Source organism: Muntiacus reevesi, chromosome 7 (assembly GCF_963930625.1).
Source record: "Muntiacus reevesi chromosome 7, mMunRee1.1, whole genome shotgun sequence".
Lineage (NCBI taxonomy): Eukaryota > Metazoa > Chordata > Mammalia > Artiodactyla > Cervidae > Muntiacus > Muntiacus reevesi.
Window position 1 is genome coordinate 21,923,219 of NC_089255.1, and position 22,139 is coordinate 21,945,357.

Genomic DNA, 22,139 nt, shown 5'->3' on the forward strand with positions numbered 1-22,139 from the left:
CGTTGTGATAGTTTCAGGTGAGCAGCAAAGAGACTCAGCCATACTTATACACGTGTCCGTTCTCTCCCAAGCTACCCTTGCATCCAGGCTGCCACACAGGAATAATTATTTACATTAGACAGAAGTGAGTTCAACTTCTTACCCTATCACATATGACTATGTGACCCGGTACATGGGCTTCCCATCGTTAGTTTCATCTACTTCTTCTATGATATTTTCTTTTAATTTGCCAATATTGTATTTCATAAACATTGTTAAAATGTGGTGGGATTACTTATAACTGATTACTTCATGGTAGTCCTTCATATCTGAAATTTTGTGGTAGTTGCATGTATATGTGTGTACTCAGTTGTGCCCGACTCTTTGTGACCCCGTGGGGTAGCCCACCGGACTCCTCGGTCTGTGGAATTTTCCAGGCAAGAATACTGGAGCAGGTTGCCCATTCCTACTCCAGGGGATCTTCCCTACCCAGGGATTCAACCTGCATCTTCTGCATGGGCAGGCAGATTCTTTACCACTGAGCCACCTGGGAAGCTTTATAGCGAAAGATAATATAGAATAAATTCCTAAAGAAAGGAATCAGGGGGCAAGTGGGAAGCAAACTCATGCATTATTTCCCCATGAGACTCAGAGGACTCCTCCCAATGCTGAGACATACACAGTAGATCATAGCTGGGATTTTGAACAGAGGCTTAATACACTTAAACCTCTGTGGTACGTTGTCACAGTGAAACACAGTAGTACAATAACCTTCCTCTTCTGTTTTTTCTTCCTTGGCACTTTGCCATCACCACCTTCTGCCTTCTAGAATGTCTCAGATATCTCATCTTGCCAGTGCTGTTGTTGTGGTTAAAGGCAGTGGAACTCAGAGGCACAACATTATTATAATCACACAAATCAATAAGATCTTAAAAGATAAATGGGCAAAGGATAAATGAAAAAACTTACTCACTGGTTAAATCAGTCACTTAGAAAAGTGTTTTAGTCCTCTAGCAATAAAAAATGTAAATAAAGAAACAATAAACTAGTTTTGGGGCAGATGTTTAAGTAATACTTTTGTTAGAAAATGTGATGTTTCCAATACTGGCAAGATATTGGTAGCAATATATATTGCATTATTTTTATTGCAAGCCAATTAGGTAATATCAAGAGGATGAAAATGTTCATTCTTGCTTGAGCAAATATTTCCATTTGGGGAAATTTACAGTGAGAAAACACAATATGTGTTTGAATATGAAGTGAAGCTTATAATCCTCAGAGAAGAAAGAACCCCCTTATATTTGATTTCTTACAAAAGAACAGAAAACAACATTACAATACTTTTATGTAATTCTTTGATTTTGCACAGTTAAGTATAGCTTAGTGAAGATGCATCTATCTCTAATGATGTTAATGAATGCTAGTTCATAGATACTTCTGGAAATCAGCTGATGAGCTTAGTGAAAAAGATGACTAATAAGTTTAACAACCACTTAGTCACTATTCTTAGTAACTATTCTTGGGAGTAAGGCTTTGAAATTACAAGTATTCAAATTGCTTAAACAAATCTTTTCAAGTAATTTTTTGTGGAAATTATGAATATTCACTTATAGGAGAAATGGCAATGAACAGTTCAAATGTTTTATGAATAGACATTGTGGTTCAAAATATTTTAGCTTCATATGTGGATTCCTAATGTGCTATAATTTAATCAATTTATATACAAGTGAGTTTGATATGCTCTCAAAGATGTTTGAATATTTAAAAATGCAGCTCTACTAGTGATAAATACTTTGATTTGAGATGATTGAGAGGAATTGAAAAAAATTCTGTGAACTATGAGAACAAGCAAAAACAAGCACATCAAAATTAATATATTGATGCTATTTTATATGAAATGTGATTTTAAATATGCATGTGTAACAAAATAATACATTAAAGATTTAAAGAAACATTTGACAATTTATCTATCCTTCTTAGAGTTTATATAATCAAGTTGGCTAATAACCTTTATTTTGAATCCTTTAATTGAGAGAAAGTGTGACTTACATATATATAAACTTCATATATATATATATATGAAATTTTGCTCACATACACATAGGATAATTTTAAATAATGAAAAGTTATATACAGATATGTTCATCACAGCAATTTTTATAATAGGAGAAATGTAGAAGCTGCCTAAATTCTCCATCATAACAGGACTGATTATACCATACCTTATTCTTGGATACAATATTAATGCAGCTTAGTACAAATACTGTTCATAAAAAGTACTTAATAAAGTAGAGAATTGATTTCATAATGTTGTGAAAGTTGCTCAGTTGTGTCTGACTCTTAGTGACCCCATGGACTATACAGTCCCTGGAATTCTCCAGGCCAGAATACTGGAATGGGTAGCCTTTCCCTTCTCCAGGGGATCTTCCCAACCCAGGGATTGAATCCAGGTCTCTTGCATTGCAGGCAGATTCTTGTGGCTCAGCTGAGCCACAAGGAAAGCCTAAGAATACTGGAGTGCGTAGCCTACACCTTCTCCAGCAGATCTTCCGACCCAGGAATTGAACTGGGGTCTCCTGCATTGCAGGCAGATTATTTACCTACTGAGCTATCAGGAAGCCTTCATAATGTTGAAATAGATACAAATATGTATATGGGATATAATTACATATACAGAGTGTGTAATAATTTATACATTGAGAAAGAAAGTGGGAAAGGATATACCAAAATAGCAACTGTCTTTCCTTTTTGGTGACAGTCCTGATTGTCTTTCAACATAGATTCTATAATGAATTCTCCGGAGGAAAAGAACTCAGATCATTGAGCTCTAGCACTCAACAATGAGGACAAACTTTCTAGTATATTCATCCACCTGCACTTACTCTCTCACAAGTATACTTGTTTCACTGTCAAATGGCTGTCAACTGTGAAAACAAGCTCCTGGTATTGAACTGGAATCTTTTTTTCATATCTATATCTTCATCTAGATCTATATCTGGAAATTTCTATCTCCATCTATCCATCATCTTCATTTTTCCCTTTTTGGTCCCAGTTCCTCCCTCTGCTGCAGACAGGTTAATGTTCTCTATCTTACCAGACACAGGGAAAGAACTACCCACTCTGGGAGACTCCAGACTCTCCTTCTTGTCTGATCCACACTGAGCAAAGGGAGAATGTACTTCTATCTTTCATTTGAGGCAGGGTCCTAAAACTTTGAAAATTCTGCCAAGGTTGCTTTAGTCTTAGCTCATGGCTATTGTCTCTATTAAATACAATATTTCCTCCCTCTCACCCCAGCCTTAGAAAACCTAAAGCCTCTATCAATTTCCATTGTCCACTAAATTACTATGACCTGATTTCAGGTCATTTTTTGGTACCAGGTTTTGATGGGAACAGAATAAAAGCATATGAGTGAGGAGGATCCAAGGAAAGGGCCCAGTAAGATGTGGACGAGGAGCCATAGATGACCTACTTTACAGTTTGCAAAGGGCTGGCAGCCTGCCTTAGCTACTGCCAAGACTTCGGATCATTCCAGCTACAGCTAAGCACTTCTTTTGGTGAAGTCTGCAAGATTCAAGGATTGTGTACTCCTCGAAAGCACATATTATCTTTCAGAGATGTTAAGAAAATACACATCCTAATACTGATGTTATTATTTTCTAGGACGTATTGGGTTACAATCAATTCTAGTGATAAACACACTACATCCACTCAGTGTTTTCCCTGGTGCTAATGCCTTTGTGTCTTCCCTTGTACTTTGTATCCATGCTTCCTACTTTCCTTAGTTTTACCAAGTGGGCAGTGGACAGAAGGGACTATTTTCTTGGGTCACAAAGGTAGCAAAAGAAATATACAGACTTAGGAAAAGTCAAAATACAATCTCTGACAAATAGTTGAAGTACAAGGGCATCCTTGCAAAGCCTGGCACAAAGAGCAATAACTTTCTCGTGAGCAGAATCCGTACCCCCATTGTCCTACATGTGGAGAAAAGGAAGGTCCTGCTGCTCACGGCTTTGAAAGTCTGTCCTGTGTGTGATCACCGCGTAGATTCAGAGAGTGAGCTGGACAAGATCAGTGATTTAGGAAGGCATTCTGTCCAAGTCTTATATAGATTTGCAGGCATGCCTAAAGTACATGTAAAGTTGTGATACCTGTTTTCCAATAATTCCCTCAACTCCCAGCCTCTTAAACTTAGCTGTCACTCAGGTTTCTTAATTCCCAACAGGAAGCATTAAATCCTTGAAGATGCAAAGGAGCGAGTCTCCCAGGTGCTCTCTTTGGGCAGGTGTCAGATGGGATCAGAAGCATGGGAATTTCTGAGAAGCAGATTCTCATGCCCTGCCCTGGGGGATGCTTCCTGGGTAGTTGGTGGTTGTGCCCCACATCTGTTGTGAACTGGCTGAAAGCCAGCAGCTTTTCTTCTCTGAATAGGAAAGGAACTCAAATGTGGGGTGTCAAGGGGTACAAGAACCACAGGATGTGGATATTCTGGGTCTCTGGTGCCTCATAAGGAAGTCACATCTGTTGTAATAGGCAGGTGGTGAGAAGCCTGAGTCAGCAGTGGACTTGAGCAGTTTCCCAGCACCCAGTTCCCATCCATCACACCACTTTCCACCTCTCTCTTAGAACATACGCTTTCCCTGGTTTATTGGCCAATCTGTATAGTCAGGTGTGACTTCTGGGATCAGTTTGATGGCGTCAACTATGCTGAATAGGGAGATCCTCCTTCAGATGTGGTGGAGACCAGATGGCTTGGGGTGTGGAAGCCAAAAGGCAACGGCAGAACCATCCTAATCCCTTGTGGCAAAACTTCTGTTAGAGAGAATTTTCTCCTGAAACTAGAGATTAGTAAATCTTGGTGCAAAATTATCCTCCCTCCATACACTCAATCTGCACTGATAGTTGAGTTAATTAGTGTATGTTGGATGGAGTCTCAGTTTTCATCATAGAATTCTGTGCATGCAGAAACTATGTACAGGAAGTGGGAGAAATATATCCAAATGTAAAAACAAGGCGGTTGGAGACTTGTTTTATATGTAGCCCTTAGAGTCTGTACTGAAGAGATGGGAAGATTTTACTCTGGAGTCAGTTTCACTTCTTTCACTTTGAGTCTGAAGACTAACAAAGACTGTGTTGATTTGGTCCAGGTTATTTTTGTGTAGGACAGATCTGCCATAAATGCATGGTAGAATGAGGTGTGGTATCAGAGAACACAAGTAGACCAGAGAGTTGGAGTTTCAAAGGTGACAACTCTTTCTTCCATGGAAGATATATAATCTGGACAGCTCCCATCATAGTCCACAGAACTGGTACATCCCAACCTTTGTCCTGGAACTTCATAACCCAAATCTCAGGTAGAATTTAAGATTCAGCACTGCAACTTTAAAACAGTGATATGTGTAGAGCCCATCCTTCTTCCCTTGTGCTTCCTTTGTGGTTTCCCCTGGGCTTCCTTGGGCTTCCCTTGTGGCTCAGCAGGTAAAGAATCCACCTGCAATATGGGAGACCTGGGTTCTATCCCTGGGTTGGGAAGATCCCCTGGAGAAGGGAAAGGCTGCCCACTCCAGTGTCCTGGCCTAGAGAAGTCCATGGACAGTCCGTGGGGTCCCAAAGAGTCAGACACAACTGAGTGACATTCACTCACTTCACATCCTTCTTCCAAATTACAGTGATGAAGTAGCTGGACATGGATTTAGGTAGAAACATCCAATCTTTCTGAATCAGACCATTTCTTTAATAGTCACAGTATCAGTGGAATTCAAGCTTGGTCCCCAAAAGATATCCTTCACACATCTTCTCCCTACAGAACATGCAAAATGCTGCTCTGGAAACAGATCTCTGAGAAAATGCCCATGAATGGCGCAAGGTGGCGCTGTCTAGACTTGGAGGGCTAGGGGTAGGATTGAGATGCAAAAACACAGAGTAGGAAGGGACCATGTTGCATCACTTCCCTGTTGAGATGTAAACGATCTGGGAACTGTCATTGTTGGAAGGTGTAAAGCTCAGGATGAGGGAGACTGGGAGGATTTCAAAGAGGAAAGTTTGAATTTACAAAGTGGAAGCCCAATGATCAAGACTAGAGAAAGATATTGAGAAGTAAATGCCACGGAAGACACTGCGAGAAATTGACCATGAACAAATGACACGGAGGGCATGTTTATGGTGACTATTCGTCCAGAGATTTCCAAGCTTGAGCTACTTTCTCCTGGAAGGTGCCTGGGATAACAGAGGAATGGAAGAGGAAGTCCCGCCATAGAGGTGTGTGACAAAGTTTAAAAAATTTCACTTGTATGTTGACCTTATAGTGGAAATACAAAGAAAGCGCAGGAAAGCCCTTTGGCTGTTGGCTTCAGAAAAGAAATACTAGAAAATAAAAATAAGCCAGAACATTTATAGAAAAAGAGGAAATTCCAAACTTATCGAATGGTCGGATTTAATATAGTTTGGAACTTGCTATTTTCCATCAGAATATTGATAACAACAGTTCAGAGAACTTGATCTGGATGCCTCATGTGGAATAAAAATGGCAGCTGCTCTTTTGTGTGAGTTCAATAGGGAGACACAGGGGACAACTGGTCTGAGCCCTGATTCTGCTGTTTGGCAGGGCTTCTGGCTCAGACACACATTGGAATGTCTTGCGTTTTTCAGGTCTTTTGTTTCCAAATGATGTTCAGAGCTGTTATTACATCTGAGAATATTACTTTTCCCACCTTGTGTATGTACGATGTAGGACACTCTGTACTGACACAGATGACTAATTTACAAGCATTACCTAAGTCTAATTAATATCAGTACCTGAAGTAGTTTATAAGATTGTATTCTGAGGCTATAATTTAGCCTTTTTCTTACTGGCCCCCAATATAACCAGACAATTCTCTTGTCTGGTTTCTTGAGGGACAAGTTACTTTCTTGCAGAACCATTCTTAACCATTCTTAAAACCTAGGGAAGTGTAAGACTACAGACAAGCCACAACCCAAAGCCCAGGCTGCTGACTTGAGCACAGATGGGAGAATGTTAACAGCCAAGAAATATGAGGTCTTTGGATCTTTTCCCAGAACTGCCAGGCTAAGACCTTGGCAGAGACCCAACAGGAAACTGAACTCTATTTGCATATCCTTTTATACATGGGAGATTAAAAGCTTCAACCTTGAGTGATCACAGTTTTTGAAAAATCCCGATGAGGCATTAAAGAGGAGGAGTGTCCCAAGGGAGGTGAACTGGAGGCAAAGTAAGGTAGGTCTGAGGTTAGCACTGACTTTCAATCCCCTTTGATTAACCATGAGTGTATTTTGTTTAGTTCTTTTTCTGATTTTATCCTTATTGAGTCACATAAAGGAATCAGCCAGGCAGGAATCTGGGCATCACAAGCTTGGGAATCCATGAAATGCGATTCCTTTTGTCCCATAGCTGCTTCCTTCTCTTTCTTGCTGGACAGAGACCCACAGCTTGTTAGTGCTGAAGCAGGCATGTTGCTGTTTGGTCGCTAATTCGTGTCTGACTCTTTGCGACCTTTTGTACTGCAGCCCGCCAGGCTCCTCTGTCCATGGAATTCTCCAGGCAAGAATGCTGGAGTGGGTAGCTATTTCTCCTCCAGGGAATCTTCCCAACGTAGGGATCGAACTCGAGTCTTCTGCACTGACAGGTGGATTCTTTACCTCTGAGCCACCAGAGAAGCCCTAAGGAAACGTGGCGATCAGCTAATGTAACCTATTGTACAGATGACAATCTGAGGCTCAAAGGATTTGAGTGACTCATGTAAAGTCACAGAATAAGAAGAGAAGTTCTGACTCCCCCTCCCCCACACTTTTGTCAACAGGCTGGCAGTTCCTCTTAGCAGGTGGAAGTTTCCTCAGATCTCAGCTTCTTTCCCTCATGGGATTTGGCACAGATAATACCCTTCACTGTCTTCTACCAGCAGAAAAAGCATTCCTGGCAAAATAGTAGCTCTGATTCCCTGACTTTTCTTTCTAATTCACCTGTATAAGGTCTCTATAGTTTTGTTTTTTTTTAAATGGACAAAGCCAAAGTACTGAAATGAAGATATTTACCTTTGAGATTTATTTAGGGGAACTTGAGTTTCTTGGCCAAGTGCTATGGTGAACTAAGCCTAGGTAGAAGGCTTGAGTAACATGAGGATGGATAAATGTCACCCCTCACAGGCTAGTAACTAAACTTAATAGGTTCCTTTATAAGGATGAAAAGAGATCTCTGCATTCTTAATAAGGTACATTAATTAAATATCCTAAGACTGGGAAGGCCCTGCAGGAGAATATCCTCAAAGCTCGAAGGCTGAGCTTTCTGAAAATTGAGACTCTGGTCCAGCTATTGTCCTAGACAACAAAACCATGTCTATTGGAAGAGTTTGGCATGAAAAATTCATTCTCCTTGTTACTTTTGCTAAAGCTGGGACTGGCCTGGGCCACCTTCATCTGGTACAAACAGAGGGCAATGAAGACACAGTATGTTATTGGAGACCTAGCTCCTTCCGGTACTGGGCTTGTCTCTGAGACTTTCACTATCATCAGTGCATGGCAGGAACTTAGAGAGATTGTGTGGAAAGAACTTTCCTGATGAGATATTTTTATGAAAAATATGCTGGCAGCACATTTGGACTTATTGGTTTGAAAAAGTCTTACTGGTTATTACCAATGTTCCTTCCCATTTTAGATCTTTATTCTCTCTTCTGCATAAAAACCACCCTCCTTCAGACCACTAAGAGCTGAGGGTATTGGGACTTCCCTGGTGGTTCAGTGGTTAAGACCTTGCCCTTCAATGCAGGGGATGTGGATTCAATCCCGGGTCGGGGTGCTAAGATCTCACTTGACTCGTGACCAAAAAACCAAAACATAAAACAGAAGCAATATTGTAACAAATTCAACAAAAACTTTAAAAATGGTCCACATTAAAAAAACAAAAAGAATAAGAGCCAAGGGTATAGAATATTAGCATTATTGAGCACATTTGAAGTGCTAATCACCCAGGAGTGCCAGATGACTTCTAGCAATTATTTTATTTAATCTTTGTAATAACTCTGTGAAATAGGTATTATTATCTCTGTTTTATCTGTGAGGAAATAGAGGTTTAAGAAGCTGGGCAACCTTGTTCAAGGTCCCACAGTAAATGAGGAGCTATGATTCTTTCTTACTTTTGTCTGATTCCACCACCCATGCTCTTTTTACAATTCAAAGAACTCATGTATAAAAACACATATGCAGCTTATAGACTAAATTTTTTAGACCAAATATTTAAACTTGTTCATATCAAGATAGGTAAAAAGACCTTACCAATATGAGGGACCATTTTCAGGTGATTGCTTTTAAGTTCAACACATTTTAATATTTTTGTGAATGATAAGCATATTTATTCTTGTATAATCACTTTTGTTATCTGCACTGTATTGCCACCTATTTAAGAGAGGAAAATACGCCTACTTAAACTGTGCCAGGAAACTTTCTGTTAACACGATAAGGATGTTTTCACAGATCTGAAATGTGGGAAGGATTATAGAACGTGTTTATCTGAAACTCAGAAAATCCCACTCTCATCTTTCTTTCCCTTTGGTATAATTATATGTTTTGCTCTTTCTGTCTCTTTCCTCCAATGTTCTAGAATTCAAGGGCTAATAAAAGCAGCCATGATGCATGGTCAGCTTCACGTGAGAGGCAGATATGCGTTTAACTTTCTGACCACCTGTCACCATTCAGAACAAGCCTTCTGGCCAGCAGGACTTCTGAAAGGGTCATTCAAAGCTGATTCCTTAGGGTACCATCACATCTCTTCTCACCCTTTGGCCCAGGCACCTCTGGATGCAGTAAGTTGGAAGATGAAAAGATTGGGAAAGTTCAAAATAGCAAAGCAAAGAAACCATTTCAGATGAAAATAACAGATGGAGGTCTAGGTCTGGGACAACGAGATCCAGCTGGAGAAAGATCACTGATCTTACATGCACACTCTCCTTTTTATTCTGCTTACTAGGGAGATTTCAACCCCCTTCAGTTTCTCTGTGGTTTGTAGTGGTGAAAGCCCAAGAATACTCAGCCTCTGGTTTCAGTCTGTTTGTTTGTAAATATAAGTGATTGTTGATGTTATTCCTAGTGAGAATAAATCTTCCCTCCACGGAAAATTTGAAATGCTTAACCTTAGTCTGAAGGGATTAATTTTAGAAAGAAAATTCATGCGGTCTTTCTAGAACTTGAAGGTGGTAGTTCACCCAGAAGAGTGAACTACTGTGAGTGACCTACTGGAAAGTTAAACCCAGAGGCATTGTAGATGGTCCTTAGGGAGTTCCCAGTGCTTCTTATGGTCCCCGCAGATGATTCAGTGACTGTACCTCTGGGAAAGAGGAAACCCTGATAAGAATTGTGAGAGATAAACATGATACTCTCTTCAAAAGGATGATTCATGCATTATCATAGAGGAATAGCACAAAGAGGGTCAGTCCAAATAGTCACCACATGCTGGAAACTGAGGGTGGAAAAGTGCTCTCAGACATATCACTGAGGCTATCAGTCTTCTCGGTTGCAAAATGTAAGGATAGTATCATGGGGAACTCAAAGGAAATAGTTTTTCCCTCCTTGCACAGCTTCCTTTTATAGAATATAGCCTAATACAGTCAGAAACAACTTTGGGAAGGGATTGGACCCATACTTTTGCCCACAGACATGATTTAAAAGTTTTAATAAGCTCCAGAAACTGCAGCCTCTTGGGTTGCAAGGCACAGTATCTTTGGAGGCAGCTGCCTGGGCTTGTGTCCAAGCTCAGCGACTCACCAGCAGTATGACCTTGGGCAATGCCTTACCCTGGCCTTGCTTCTGTGTTTTCATCTACTTCCTCATAGAAAAGTACTCCACGACTGTAGGCCATCAATGAACATTGTTACTAGTACCCATTTACAACTATTGATGATTTTCATTTTAAGGAGATTTTTCATTTTTAACTTCTTCTTGTTGAAATTTCAGAATGTTTTCTCTTTTTCTTGGCTCATAGGAGATTCTTTTTTTTTTTTTTTAATGCTTCTTATGCTTGTTAGCTATGTGTATCTCTTCTTTTTTTAATTTTTTTTTTTTATTAGTTGGAGGCTAATTACTTCACAACACTTCAGTGGGTTTTGTCATACATTGATATGAATCAGCCATAGAGTTACATGTATTCCCCATCCCGATTCCCCTATATTCAACATAGTGTTGGAAGTTTTGGCCACAGCAATCAGAGCAGAAAAAGAAGTAAAAGGAATCCAGATAGGAAAAGAAGAAAAGATGCTTTCTCTTTTTATTGGCTCATAGGATGACTGATCACAGCATCGCAGAGGGTGAGAAGGGTACGGGACCTTAGGTTGTCTCAGTTCTGGCTTCCTTGCCTTGTGCATGAGCCTGGGGAGGGGTGTAGGTTCTCACAGGGCAAAAGTAGACTTTGAACACACATCCCAGTCTGGTGGGTTTCTTTTCCATTATAACTCTTCACAGACTTCAATGCAATGCTGCTTGATTTCTCCAAGACTTACTCAGGTTAATTCAGAAACCTGTCAGGCCAGTGACCTGTGGGAGGAGCTGCTCAGTGCTGAGTATAATAACACTGCCATTCTTATAATCTTCTAGCACCTCATTAGCTTTCTTTTTCTTAACAGCATTGTCATATGGTGGACTTGCATTTGTTTTGAAAAAGAAAGAAGGGGAAATTTTTGTCTCTGAATGGAAGGCAGGCTCAGGCCATTGATCCACCCATTCCTCAGTAGACAGGATCAGAGGCACTGCCGTAGGGACAAAGGTCAGGGAGTGAGGAGAAGGGTCCCTGATGAGTGGGGTTTACTTAGGCTGAGAAGATAGAGTGGGAGACCAGCCTTTCGTCTTTATACTGAACACCTGTTATGAACTTGGAATGGAGCTAAGCTCTCAGAGGGATGGAGAATGCCTAGGATAACATTTGAGGTTTCATGGAGTCTCTTTAGAAAGGGGTAGAAAGCAAGGGTGGAAGTGTAGTGAACACTCTGGAGTTCTTTGGAGCTCTGGACTCTCACAACACCCATGAGACATCTTATTTTTCCAGCTCAACTTGGCTAGGAGGAGATTTTCCAGCTGACCAGAGTGGAGAATGGCAAAGCAGGGATGTGGGCTGAAAATATGGGGGTGATAGGGTGCTTTCCTGTGGCAACCAGGTCAGGGAGTGGTGAGAGGTGTTCATGACCAGTGATTGGAAGCCGTGCTATCTTTTGGCTTTCCTACCAGCTGGCTGTGGGCTGGAGAGAAAGTCAATTTCTCCATTTCCTAGGTCACCTAAGGAGAGGAAAAAATGTTACCTACCCCAGATTCCATTTGTCAATAATGCAATTCTACCATCTTGCTTTTCATGTTCTATGTTTTGACCTTTCAGCACAGCTTCCTTCCCACTGGTACTAATTTATGGAACTACATCACATTGGTTTTAAAAAATGGAAGCCTGAATGCTTGGTGACAGAGCTTGCAGCAAGAGAAGAAGAGAAAAAAAAAACTGTTGCCTATTCCTCCAAGTTACAGAAAAACTGGTACTATTATGCATCATAAAACTGGCCATTAAAATGTTATTTCTAACAGAAAATTCTGGAGAACACCCAGACTCTAAATATATCTTACTGCTCATCCCAGACCTTTGCTGAAATGTAAGCTTCTCCTTGTAGCCTTTCTTGACCAGGTGATTTAAAAAATTTGCCTCCATCAGACCCCTGATTTCCTACTCTCTCTCCCTCCCTGCAAGTCTTCTCCATGGCAGTCATCACAATCTAACACATATTTTACTTATTTTGTATTTATTTTCACTAAAATAAACTCCTGACCTTCTATATTCCCAGTGTGTCTAGAAAAGTACCTAGCATATAGTAACTACTTAATAAATATTTGTTGAATAAATAATGTTGTTATATTTTATGAAAATAGCTTTAATCTCCAAAAGTCTACACTTTGGATTGGTTTCCTTTATTAATAATTTGCTATCCTAGTAATACTGACAGTTCTTTTTTTGAAAGTTATAAATTCTCCTGAGGCTTTGTCCTTAAGCCAGAAAATGATCATTAAAGCTTCCCTATTCTCTCACATGTATGCAGGCAATGGAAAGCTTACAGGGAGTAGTTTTCTTTTTTTTTTTGCATTATTTATTTATTTGGTTGCACCAGGTTTGTGGTGCACAGACTCTCTCTAGCTGTGGCACCTGAGTTTAGTTGCCCATGTGGGATCTTAGTTCTCTGACCAGGGATTGAAACTGTGTCCTCTGCGATGCAAGGTGGGTTCTTAAACACTGGGCTACTGGGGAAGTCTCTAGATTTCTTATTTAAACAGAGCTGGAGAGCCCGCCCTATTTAAATGAATAGGAGCTATTGCACGGTGGCTTGACTTCCTTTAGCAGGTTCTCTTCCTATGGAGCCTGCATGCTGGGTGAAGCATTGCTCAGGCCAGCTGCGCCTGGGGGCCTCAAGCATCCAGGCTATGTGCCTTCAGAGAGTTCCTCCAGTGTTCGATTTACACAGTCGTGCACTGTTACCACTCACAGTGTAAGTGTCTGTGCATGCGTGAGTTGCTAAAAACACAAGACCCTGAGGATTCTGCATTCCTGAAGAATTCCCAAATCATTTGATGGCAGTGGTCGTAGTGGAAGAGGGAGTTAGGAGTTGTTCTTTCCAGTGTCTCTTGGTTCAGAGATGGTATGCCCCAGCAGTCTGTTTAGAGAGAAAGTTTGCAAAATTCCTCTGGGAAATAAGGTAGAAATGTTCAAACTTCCCCAACAGTTCAAGACTTGGGGCTTGGAGCCTTAGGATTAAAAGGAGAGGAAATAGGGGGAAAGGAGAAAGCCTGCCATTCCCTGTCCTCACCCTCCCATTTTATTCCGATCATGGTGGGATGTCCAAGAAATGTAGGAGCATTGATGTCTGCTCTCCAAGAGTCAGTTATTTGGTGTTCTAGAGTGCTCTATTATCTACTCTTTAGAAAATCTTGTTAGCAGATGGATGAGGGTTGGATAAAGCATTTCTGAGGGCAAAGTTATCACCGGTCTTGTGCACTATTGCATTCCAAACATGCAGCTCATTCATTGCACATTTCACTCACTCATTCATTCAACACATGTACTGCGGGCCCATTTTGTGCCAGATTTATTCCAAGTGCTAGAGGTAACACAGTAAGCAAAACAGGCAAAATCCCTGTGTTCCAGCGGAGAGCTAAACAACAAATAAATAAGCAAGTAAAATATACAGCACATCAAATAGTAATGAATGCTATAGAGAGGAGAGACGGCATTTGCTGGAGGAAGAATAAAGCACTCTGACCCCAAAATATTAGAGGTGTTATAACCCCATGATTTCAATTTATATTTGGAGGTAAGATGTTGAATTGAGAAGTAGGAAAGCAGCCTCAATTCCAATGTTTCTTCACCTTGTTGATATGGAGAGTTTATTAGTCAGCACTTTTCTGTCTGAAGTGCTGCAGGGGGCTAAGACCCTAAGACCCTAGAGCGAAGTTTGGTTTAAACTCAGTTCTCTTCTTTGCACAGTGACTCCCTCACCTTAATTTACAGCAGTGCTTTCTGGTGTCAGTTTGCTCATTTTAAATGCAGGGAATTGTGGATGATAGATCTTGAGCCCTTTTGCTGCTTCTATGTAAGTGACAATAAGTCAGTGAAAATGGAAGAGACGAACTCGGACACTCTGTCTCAGGGTGCAGATGTACATGGATGGTAAAGTTAACAAGTCTATCGATCTGCCAGGGACCCACAGAATTTCTCCAGCTCTCATCACACCGGCCCCAGACTCCTGTAGCTGCCACATGAGGCAGTCTCTTTGAAGGCAAGGAGAAGGCAGTGAATGCATCAGCACCCGAGGGACTCTCAGTTCAGTTCAGCCGCTCAGTCATGTCTGACTCTTTGGGACCCCATGGGCCCCATGGAAGCAGCACGCCAGGCTTCCCTGTCCGTCACCAACACCTGGAGCTTGCTCAAACTCATGTCCATAATGTCGGTGATGCCATCCAACCATCTCATCCTCTGTCGTTCCCTTCTCTTCCTGCCTTCAATCTTTCCCAGCATCAGAGTCTTTTCCTAAGAGTCACTTCTTTGCATCAGGTGGTCAAAGTATTGGACTTTCAGCTTCAGCATCAGTCCTTCCAACGAATATTCAGGGCTGATTTCCTTTAGGATTGACTGACTTGATCTCCTTGCAGTTCAAAGGACTCTCAAGAGTCTTCTCCAGGACCACAGTTTAAAAGCATCAATTCTTCGGTGCTCAGTTCTCAGGGAATTTGACTCTCAGGGAATTCTATAAGACATTGCCGCTGCTAGGCATCAGAAAGGAGGAATATGTGGGTCTGTTTTCCATGCTGTGGCCTGGGAAACAAGCTGTTGACCTAGGGTTGGGCTCAGGAGTGAAAGTGGGAGGGGGCTAGGTAGCAGCTGTCCTGCTTCAGTCATGGGAGTAAGGCATTTCGTGAGAACAACCTGGAAGCTGAAATTGCAACTGGTGTTTTCAAGGAAGGGAGGGAAAAGTGGAGGAGAAAGGAGTCAGGAGGAAGAAGGAGAAGGAGGCCACTTCCATGCCCTCTCCCTAGGACTGGCCAAGGAGTCAAGGACAACCTCTGCATCACACAGATGACTAGACTTCACACACTTGTTTCCAGTTGTTCTCTAATTCAGATTGTATTATAGGTGATGGATTTCCTTAGTGTAGCCCATGGCTCCTAGCCCAGTGCCTGAGCCACTTGCTTTTACTCGGACCCAGATACCTGCTCTGCTTCTGGAAACTTAGGTAGGCTACCCAGTCTCTCTGAGGATCAATATCTCCATCTGTGACACAGAGCTGACAATAAAGACCTGTGGGGCTGTTATAAGGATTAAGTGAGTTCACACTTGAAAGTGGTTGCATCTTGGCACTCCATAATTTAGTTTATTTCTTCTCAGTTATTCCACTTTATTGTTGGACCTTTCTTATGTGAGTCGCTCAGTCGTGTCCAACTCTTTGTGACCCCATGGTCTATATCCCGCCAGGCTCCTCTGTCCATGGAATTCTCCAGGCAAGAATACTGGAGTGGGTTGCCATTCCCTTCTCCAGGGGATCTTCCTGACCCAGGGATTGAATCCAGGTCTCCCGCATTGCAGGCAGGATCTTTACTCTCTGAGTCACCAGGGAAGCCTTTTTTCTTATGTTAAGTAAATTTATGGAATAACTACTCATGTGCAATGCAATTTACTTCCTATTATTTGTTTTTTTATAACACTGTGAAGATGGACTCATAATTTCTGAAAATGTGACTTTTCGTATTGAGTTTCAAAGATAAAGAGGTACAGATGATTTTAGAAGACAGTGAAGCTTGTGTCAGGATCACAAAACCTCGGAGCTAGAAGACATTGAGAAGTCATCTGGGGCCCCTGCTGCGTTGTCCTAGTTTCTTGACAGATGGTCATGAAGCATTGGTTTGGACGGGCCTGGTGGCAAGGGCACAGTCCTGTTGTTCCTTACTTCTGACACATCCTGGGGACGGCCTCCTCCATGGACTACCTCCTCTCAACCTCCTGAATCGCATACTGTGTCCTCCAGCTCCAGAGTCTGAAATCTGTCACCCTTCCTCACTGGCAGGAGTATCTTGAGCAAGCGTTTTAGCTTTACTGTGCCTTAGTGTCCTCATTTGTAAAATGGGGATAATAATAGAAAATGCATCATAGAATTGTTGAGAGAATTAACTCATATAACTCATGTAAAGTGTTCAGAAGAGTATAGTAAGCACACAGTAGATATTAATCATTATCACGGAGAACACACAGTTCTACAAATTTGTACAAATATTTTCTCTCCTCCTTCTCATCAAACACATTCTTCCAGTCTCTTTCAGAAGGACCCATTGGGTCTCTTGATAGGAATACATCTTGCAGGTCTTATAAAACCATCACTCCAAAACTTTGACAATATCTACATAACTAGCTTCCAAATGTCATCCCTATATAAGTACATATATTATATATGTGTGTGTGTGTGGGTGTGTGTGTGTGTGCTCAGTCACGCAGTTGTGTCTGACTCTTTGTGATCCCATGGCTCCTCTGTCCATGAGATTCTCCAGGCAAGAATACTGGAGTCGATTGTCATGTCCTCCTCTAGGGGATCGTCCCGACCCGGGAATCGAACCCATGTCACTTATGTTTCCTGCTTTGGCAGGCAGGTTCTTTACCACTAGTGCTGCCTATATATATATGTATATGAGGTCAGGCAGAATCACGGGAGATGGAATGATTGGGAGGACCCTTGGAAAACTGAAGATCTATGACTGGAACCGATTGTGTGCCTGCCTGGAAAACATTTGTCAGCCTCTATGTTCTATGGATGGCAAGACCTCTGATTAGAAGAGTTAACTATAGAAAGTTTTCCTTAGGCATTGCTTGAAGTAGTCCACTGAGGCTTTAAGAATTCTTGTTTTAAATTAAAAAAATATTTTTATAACTCCATCAGGGTACTCTTGATGTGTAATAAACTGCATATATTTACAATGCACAAGTTGATGAATTCAGATGTACTCATACACCCATGAGACCGCCACTATAATCTAGTTACTGAGCATACCCGTCACCACCAAAATTCCAATAAGGTTGTAAATAACATGAATGGTAGATTTTCTAGACAAGGCCAGAAAGAAGGCCACAAGTTCAGCCTCAGAACAGTCTGTCAGTCATCTAAATCTTGAAAAATACACTGTTTAAGATAAAAGTGGAATTTAAATTGAGCTGCTCAAAGAATGATAAAGAAGTGCCAGTGGAAAAAAATTGTTCAATGTTTTGTTTCTAGAACATATAGTAGTAAACAGGCAGAGATGGACAGGAGAGCAAAAGTCCAAAATGATACAGAAAACTAGAGATCCTATCTTACCCTCCATGTTGGGATGATGACAGGCTGTGTGTCTCATTGATGCCAAAGGAATGAAGAAGTCTTTCCACCTTCCCAGCCCTGCTCATCAAGAACAGCTAGATTCCTGGTGTATGTGGTTGGGGAGAAACTGGAGCTTGCCATAGTCATATTCTGGGAAGTTTCTCTTTACATCATATCCTAAGTACTTCAGGCTGTGTAGCCAAATCTTTTATGAAACTCCAAGAAAACTGTTAGGGATGTACAGTAAACACTACAGTTTCTGACTCTTGTTCTGTCTCTTCTCTCCTGCCCTACACTGGACCACACCCCACTAGGGATTGCCTATCTAAGCACCACGGGAGCTTGTGGGCAGAATATGAGCCACTGAACCTGAAGGAAAGGCATGGACATCAGCCTTCTCTGGCCTCCATTTGTTAAACTATTTCTTCAAGAGAAAGTCATGATCTTGTTGAAAATGCTGTTCCACTTAGATCTCTGTGTTTATTGAGTTGCTTAGAAGTGAACCTGCAGCAGGGTGGTAATACTGGCACAGTAGTAAAATCCTTCATCTCTCTTTGATGCCTTCAGGACCTCCAGCATAGCCTGGTTGGTTAAACCATCAATTTTACCTCGGAAGTTGTCCTCAAACCCAGGGCCATATATACCCCCTTCTCGGTATATGAAAGTCATTGTGTTACCCGGGGTCTTCCTGTACCAGAAAATATAGTATTTACTGATGGAGTCTCCTTTCATGGAGCAACTGAGGGTGACAGATTTCCCCACAGGCACAGTCTTTTCTTGGTCTTGAGGCACCAACACGACCGCTGACATGACTCCTAGAGAAAAGACACAAGATAGGCTCAGTGAAGACTGGGGCTAAGATCATTGAATAAGGGGAGCTATGCTCGAGGGCCTGGCCCTGGCAGCCTTGATGCCTCACTGAGTCTTGCTCAGTTAAGTTTCCGGGATCTGCCTTACTTGCCCAGAAGAGGGTGAGGTGGATGAAGGGGCAGACCCTCTGCATGGCTCGCTTGGGGACAGCTCTGCCTCCCAACTGGTCCTGGCCTGGTCCCTCCTCTGAGCCAACACCTTCTCTGTGACATGTTTCTGCCTGAGGAAACCAGCCCCTGGCAGCTGTTCTGTTACGGAAGAGAGATTTTGCCAATCACAGAAGGCATGTGGAGCCTGCTGCCTATTAATGAGATGACAATGCCTGTCAATGCTGCCCACCCTAGAAGTTAAATTTGATATTGTTGCTCCACTTTCATGTTAGAGGTGTATGTTGTGTGCTCTGTGGTACTGCTAAGAGTTAATTGCAAGAAGAATTATTGACATTTACAGCCATAATCATAAGAACCAGCAAATAAGGAGGTTGATAGTGTGTTCACAAGGACTGTGGGTGTTGTAATGGTTGTTGTGTTTACTGCCAACTCCCTCCAGGCAAAGTTGGATAAGGTTGACTGACTCATCCAAGTATAAAAGAGCAATCCAACGTAAAAAACGTAGAAACCACCACTACCTCCCAGTTTATGACAGCTAAATTTAGATGTACTTCAGAAGAGAAGTGTATTTGAATGCTTGGGACCTGCATATTGGGTTTCAGGGTTAATAATCTATGAGATATTGAAATTAAACAGGTAAATTAGTAAGGGAAACTAGAAAGTGCAGCTGAAGCCGGGAAGAGGATCACTTGGCTACAAAGAGGTGTCCCATATCTGAGGATGGGTGCAGGACCTAAGTTGCCACACAGGTGGAGCAGAGACCCACCTGAGCTTTCTTGTTCCCCCAGCGTAACTGGGACCAGACTGGCCTGCGGATTCAGGTGGAAGCAAGCTCAAGTTTGCTTGATCTCATGGTAGTTGCTTTTCTTCTTCTTGTCATCTCATTTCTTCAACAGCCCATCTCACCCAGCATTTCTAGAGGACCATGAGCAAGTACTCAAGGTGGTCACGTTCTCCGACACTACAAACTGCAATATCTATGCCCATAGGATGTGTAAGTGTTCTGTACAGTTTGTTGCCAAAGGCAACTTTCTGGGCTTACTTACCTGATCTTTTTATATCAGGTTGCTTGGCTCTTGGCACACCCTATAAATCTAGTCATTTTTACTATGCACCAGACCTTGAGGATTCAATGATGAACGACAGATATGGTCTCTTCTCTCACGGAGTTTAGTTTCTAGCATAAGCGCCAGTCACTGCTTACTGATTTGCATAATGAATTTCTCCAGTGCTGCAGACTGACAAAGACCTTGCAGACGCAGGGTTTTGAGAGCATATTACAGGGGCCAGGATTGATCAGGAGGTCAGGGAAGGCTTTTCTGAAACAGTGACTTTGCAGTTGAGACTCAAAAGCAGAAGTTACCCAAGAGTGCTGGATAGTGTCTGTTTGTCCTTCCAGATCACTCTTTTTCCTCCCCTAGGACAGGGGCCCCCAACCTCTAGGCTGTAGACCAGTACCTCCTGTCAGATCAGCTGCAGCATGAGATCAGAAATAAAGGGCACAATAAATATAATGCCCTTGAATCATCCTGATACCACGCCCACCTCCGGGTCCATGGAAAAATTGTCTTCCACAAAACTGGACCCTTCTGCAAAAAAGTTTTGGGACCACTGCTCTAAGAGGTTGACCTCCATGGACAACATCCACCTGGTTCCCTTGCTTGCTGACATCTTGTTCATTTTGGCCAATGGGAGGCACCATCAGGAGACTGGAGAGAAGGAGAAGGATGAGGTGGTGTGTTTTCACTCCAGGCTACTTCCTGTTGGCTGTGCCTTGCTAGTCTCTGCTTTCCTTCACTGGAGTCTGCAGGTTTTTGTAAAGGCTCTTGTGCTTCATACTTCAGGCCTAGGGTGGCAGCTGTTTTTCTGTCGCCAAACCCAGATGTTTCACTATCTTTTTCTGGGTTTCCCATAACCCAGCAGTATTCATTTCTTATGGTTGCCTTAACAAAGTACCACAAACTGGATGGCTTAAAACAACAAGTTTATTGTCTCACAGTTCTGGGGGCTAGAAGTCTGAAATCAAGGTGTCAGCAGGGCCATACCCACTCTGGAACCTTTAGCAGGATCCTTCCTTGCCTCTTCCTAGAGGCTGGTGGTTTGCTGGCAGTCCTGAGTGTTCTTCGACTTGGCTGGCCTTTGCTGTCATGTGGTGTTTGCTTAGCGACTGTGTCTTTACAGGGCTTTCTTACAAATTCATCAGTCATGTTGGATTAGAGGCCTACCCTACTCCAGTCTGACCTCATCTTAACTAATTACATCAATTGCAAAGATGCTATTTCCATATAAGGTCACTTTTCTAACCTATTGGGGGTTAGGACTTGAACATGTTTTTCTTAAGGGACACAATTCCATTCTTAACACCTGCCCACAAATGTCCTTTTCATTAGAGTCTCTCTAATCACCCCTTTGACAGTGCCCTCTCTCTCCTGCTGGGACTCTGCTTGATACACCAAGTATAGGGGGCCTGTGAAGGGAAAGAACTTTCTGTAGAAGAAAGGAGGACATATTTTTAAAAAGCCCCGAGGCAGGAGGAAGTGCTGTAGACCTAAAGTTGCATTAATATCTAAAGAACAGTTAGCAGGACTCAAATAAGCCTATCTTTTTAGATAATTATTGTTGAATTCTTCATTCAGGAAGTCATTCTGAAAAATTCCAAGATAGTGCTTATGTTTATGACTGTGATTTCTATCTGCCACAGGTTAGAAGTAATTTTAAGAGTTTTATGCTAATGGACAAAGACAACCTCATCCTGGGTCTGATGAGGACAGAGTCTGTCTGAACAATATATCAAAGCCAGAGGTGGAAGACGGCAGTGGGGAGGGAACAGGTTTTGTGGGAGCTGGGGCAGAGTGTAGGGGCTTTCCTGGTGGCTGAGACTGTAAAGAATCTTCCCGAAATGCAGGAGACCCTGGTTTGGTCCCTGGGTCAGGAAGATCCCCTGGAGAAGGAAAATGGGGCAGGTTGTGGCTAGGAGACTACCTGGTCAGAAGAGTCAGGATCTGCTACAGCAGCTTGGCCTGGGCCCATGGCAGGAGCAGGATGGAACTTAAGCACAGTCTATGCAGGTTGCCTGGGCAGAAGGTAGAAAGGTGTGCCAGGCCCCACCCTTGGATGCCCCCTTCCTCAGGCTCTGAGCAGGCTCTGTTCCTGGTGCGTAGTAATTCTTTCTGCCTTCTGCTCAGCAATTAGGTCACAACTTTCCAGTCCCTGGGGGATGTCTGGCCATTCATGTGACAGGAGAGAGCTAGCTCTCAGGAAGAACTTATGTTTCTTCACAGTCTCTGAGGAATACTTGAAATTATATTTGCGGACA

General features: G+C 42.2%; 1 protein-coding gene, 1 long non-coding RNA gene and 1 gene segment (V, D, J or C); 1 reads left to right on the plus strand and 2 right to left on the minus strand.

Annotated features, from left to right (window-relative positions):
* LOC136172319 (M1-specific T cell receptor alpha chain-like) overlaps positions 1-22,139 on the minus strand; it is a 606,661-nt gene that overhangs the window by 193,020 nt on the left and 391,502 nt on the right. The gene's annotated exons all lie outside the window — the stretch shown is intronic.
* LOC136172318 (T cell receptor delta constant-like) overlaps positions 1-22,139 on the minus strand; it is a 424,221-nt gene that overhangs the window by 106,622 nt on the left and 295,460 nt on the right.
* Positions 7,162-22,139, plus strand: part of LOC136172323 (uncharacterized) — a 32,608-nt gene continuing 17,630 nt past the window's right edge. For both annotated transcript variants that reach the window (XR_010664003.1, XR_010664004.1), the window contains exon 1: positions 7,162-7,213. This is a non-coding gene — a long non-coding RNA (uncharacterized lncRNA). The remainder of the gene's footprint in view (positions 7,214-22,139) is intronic.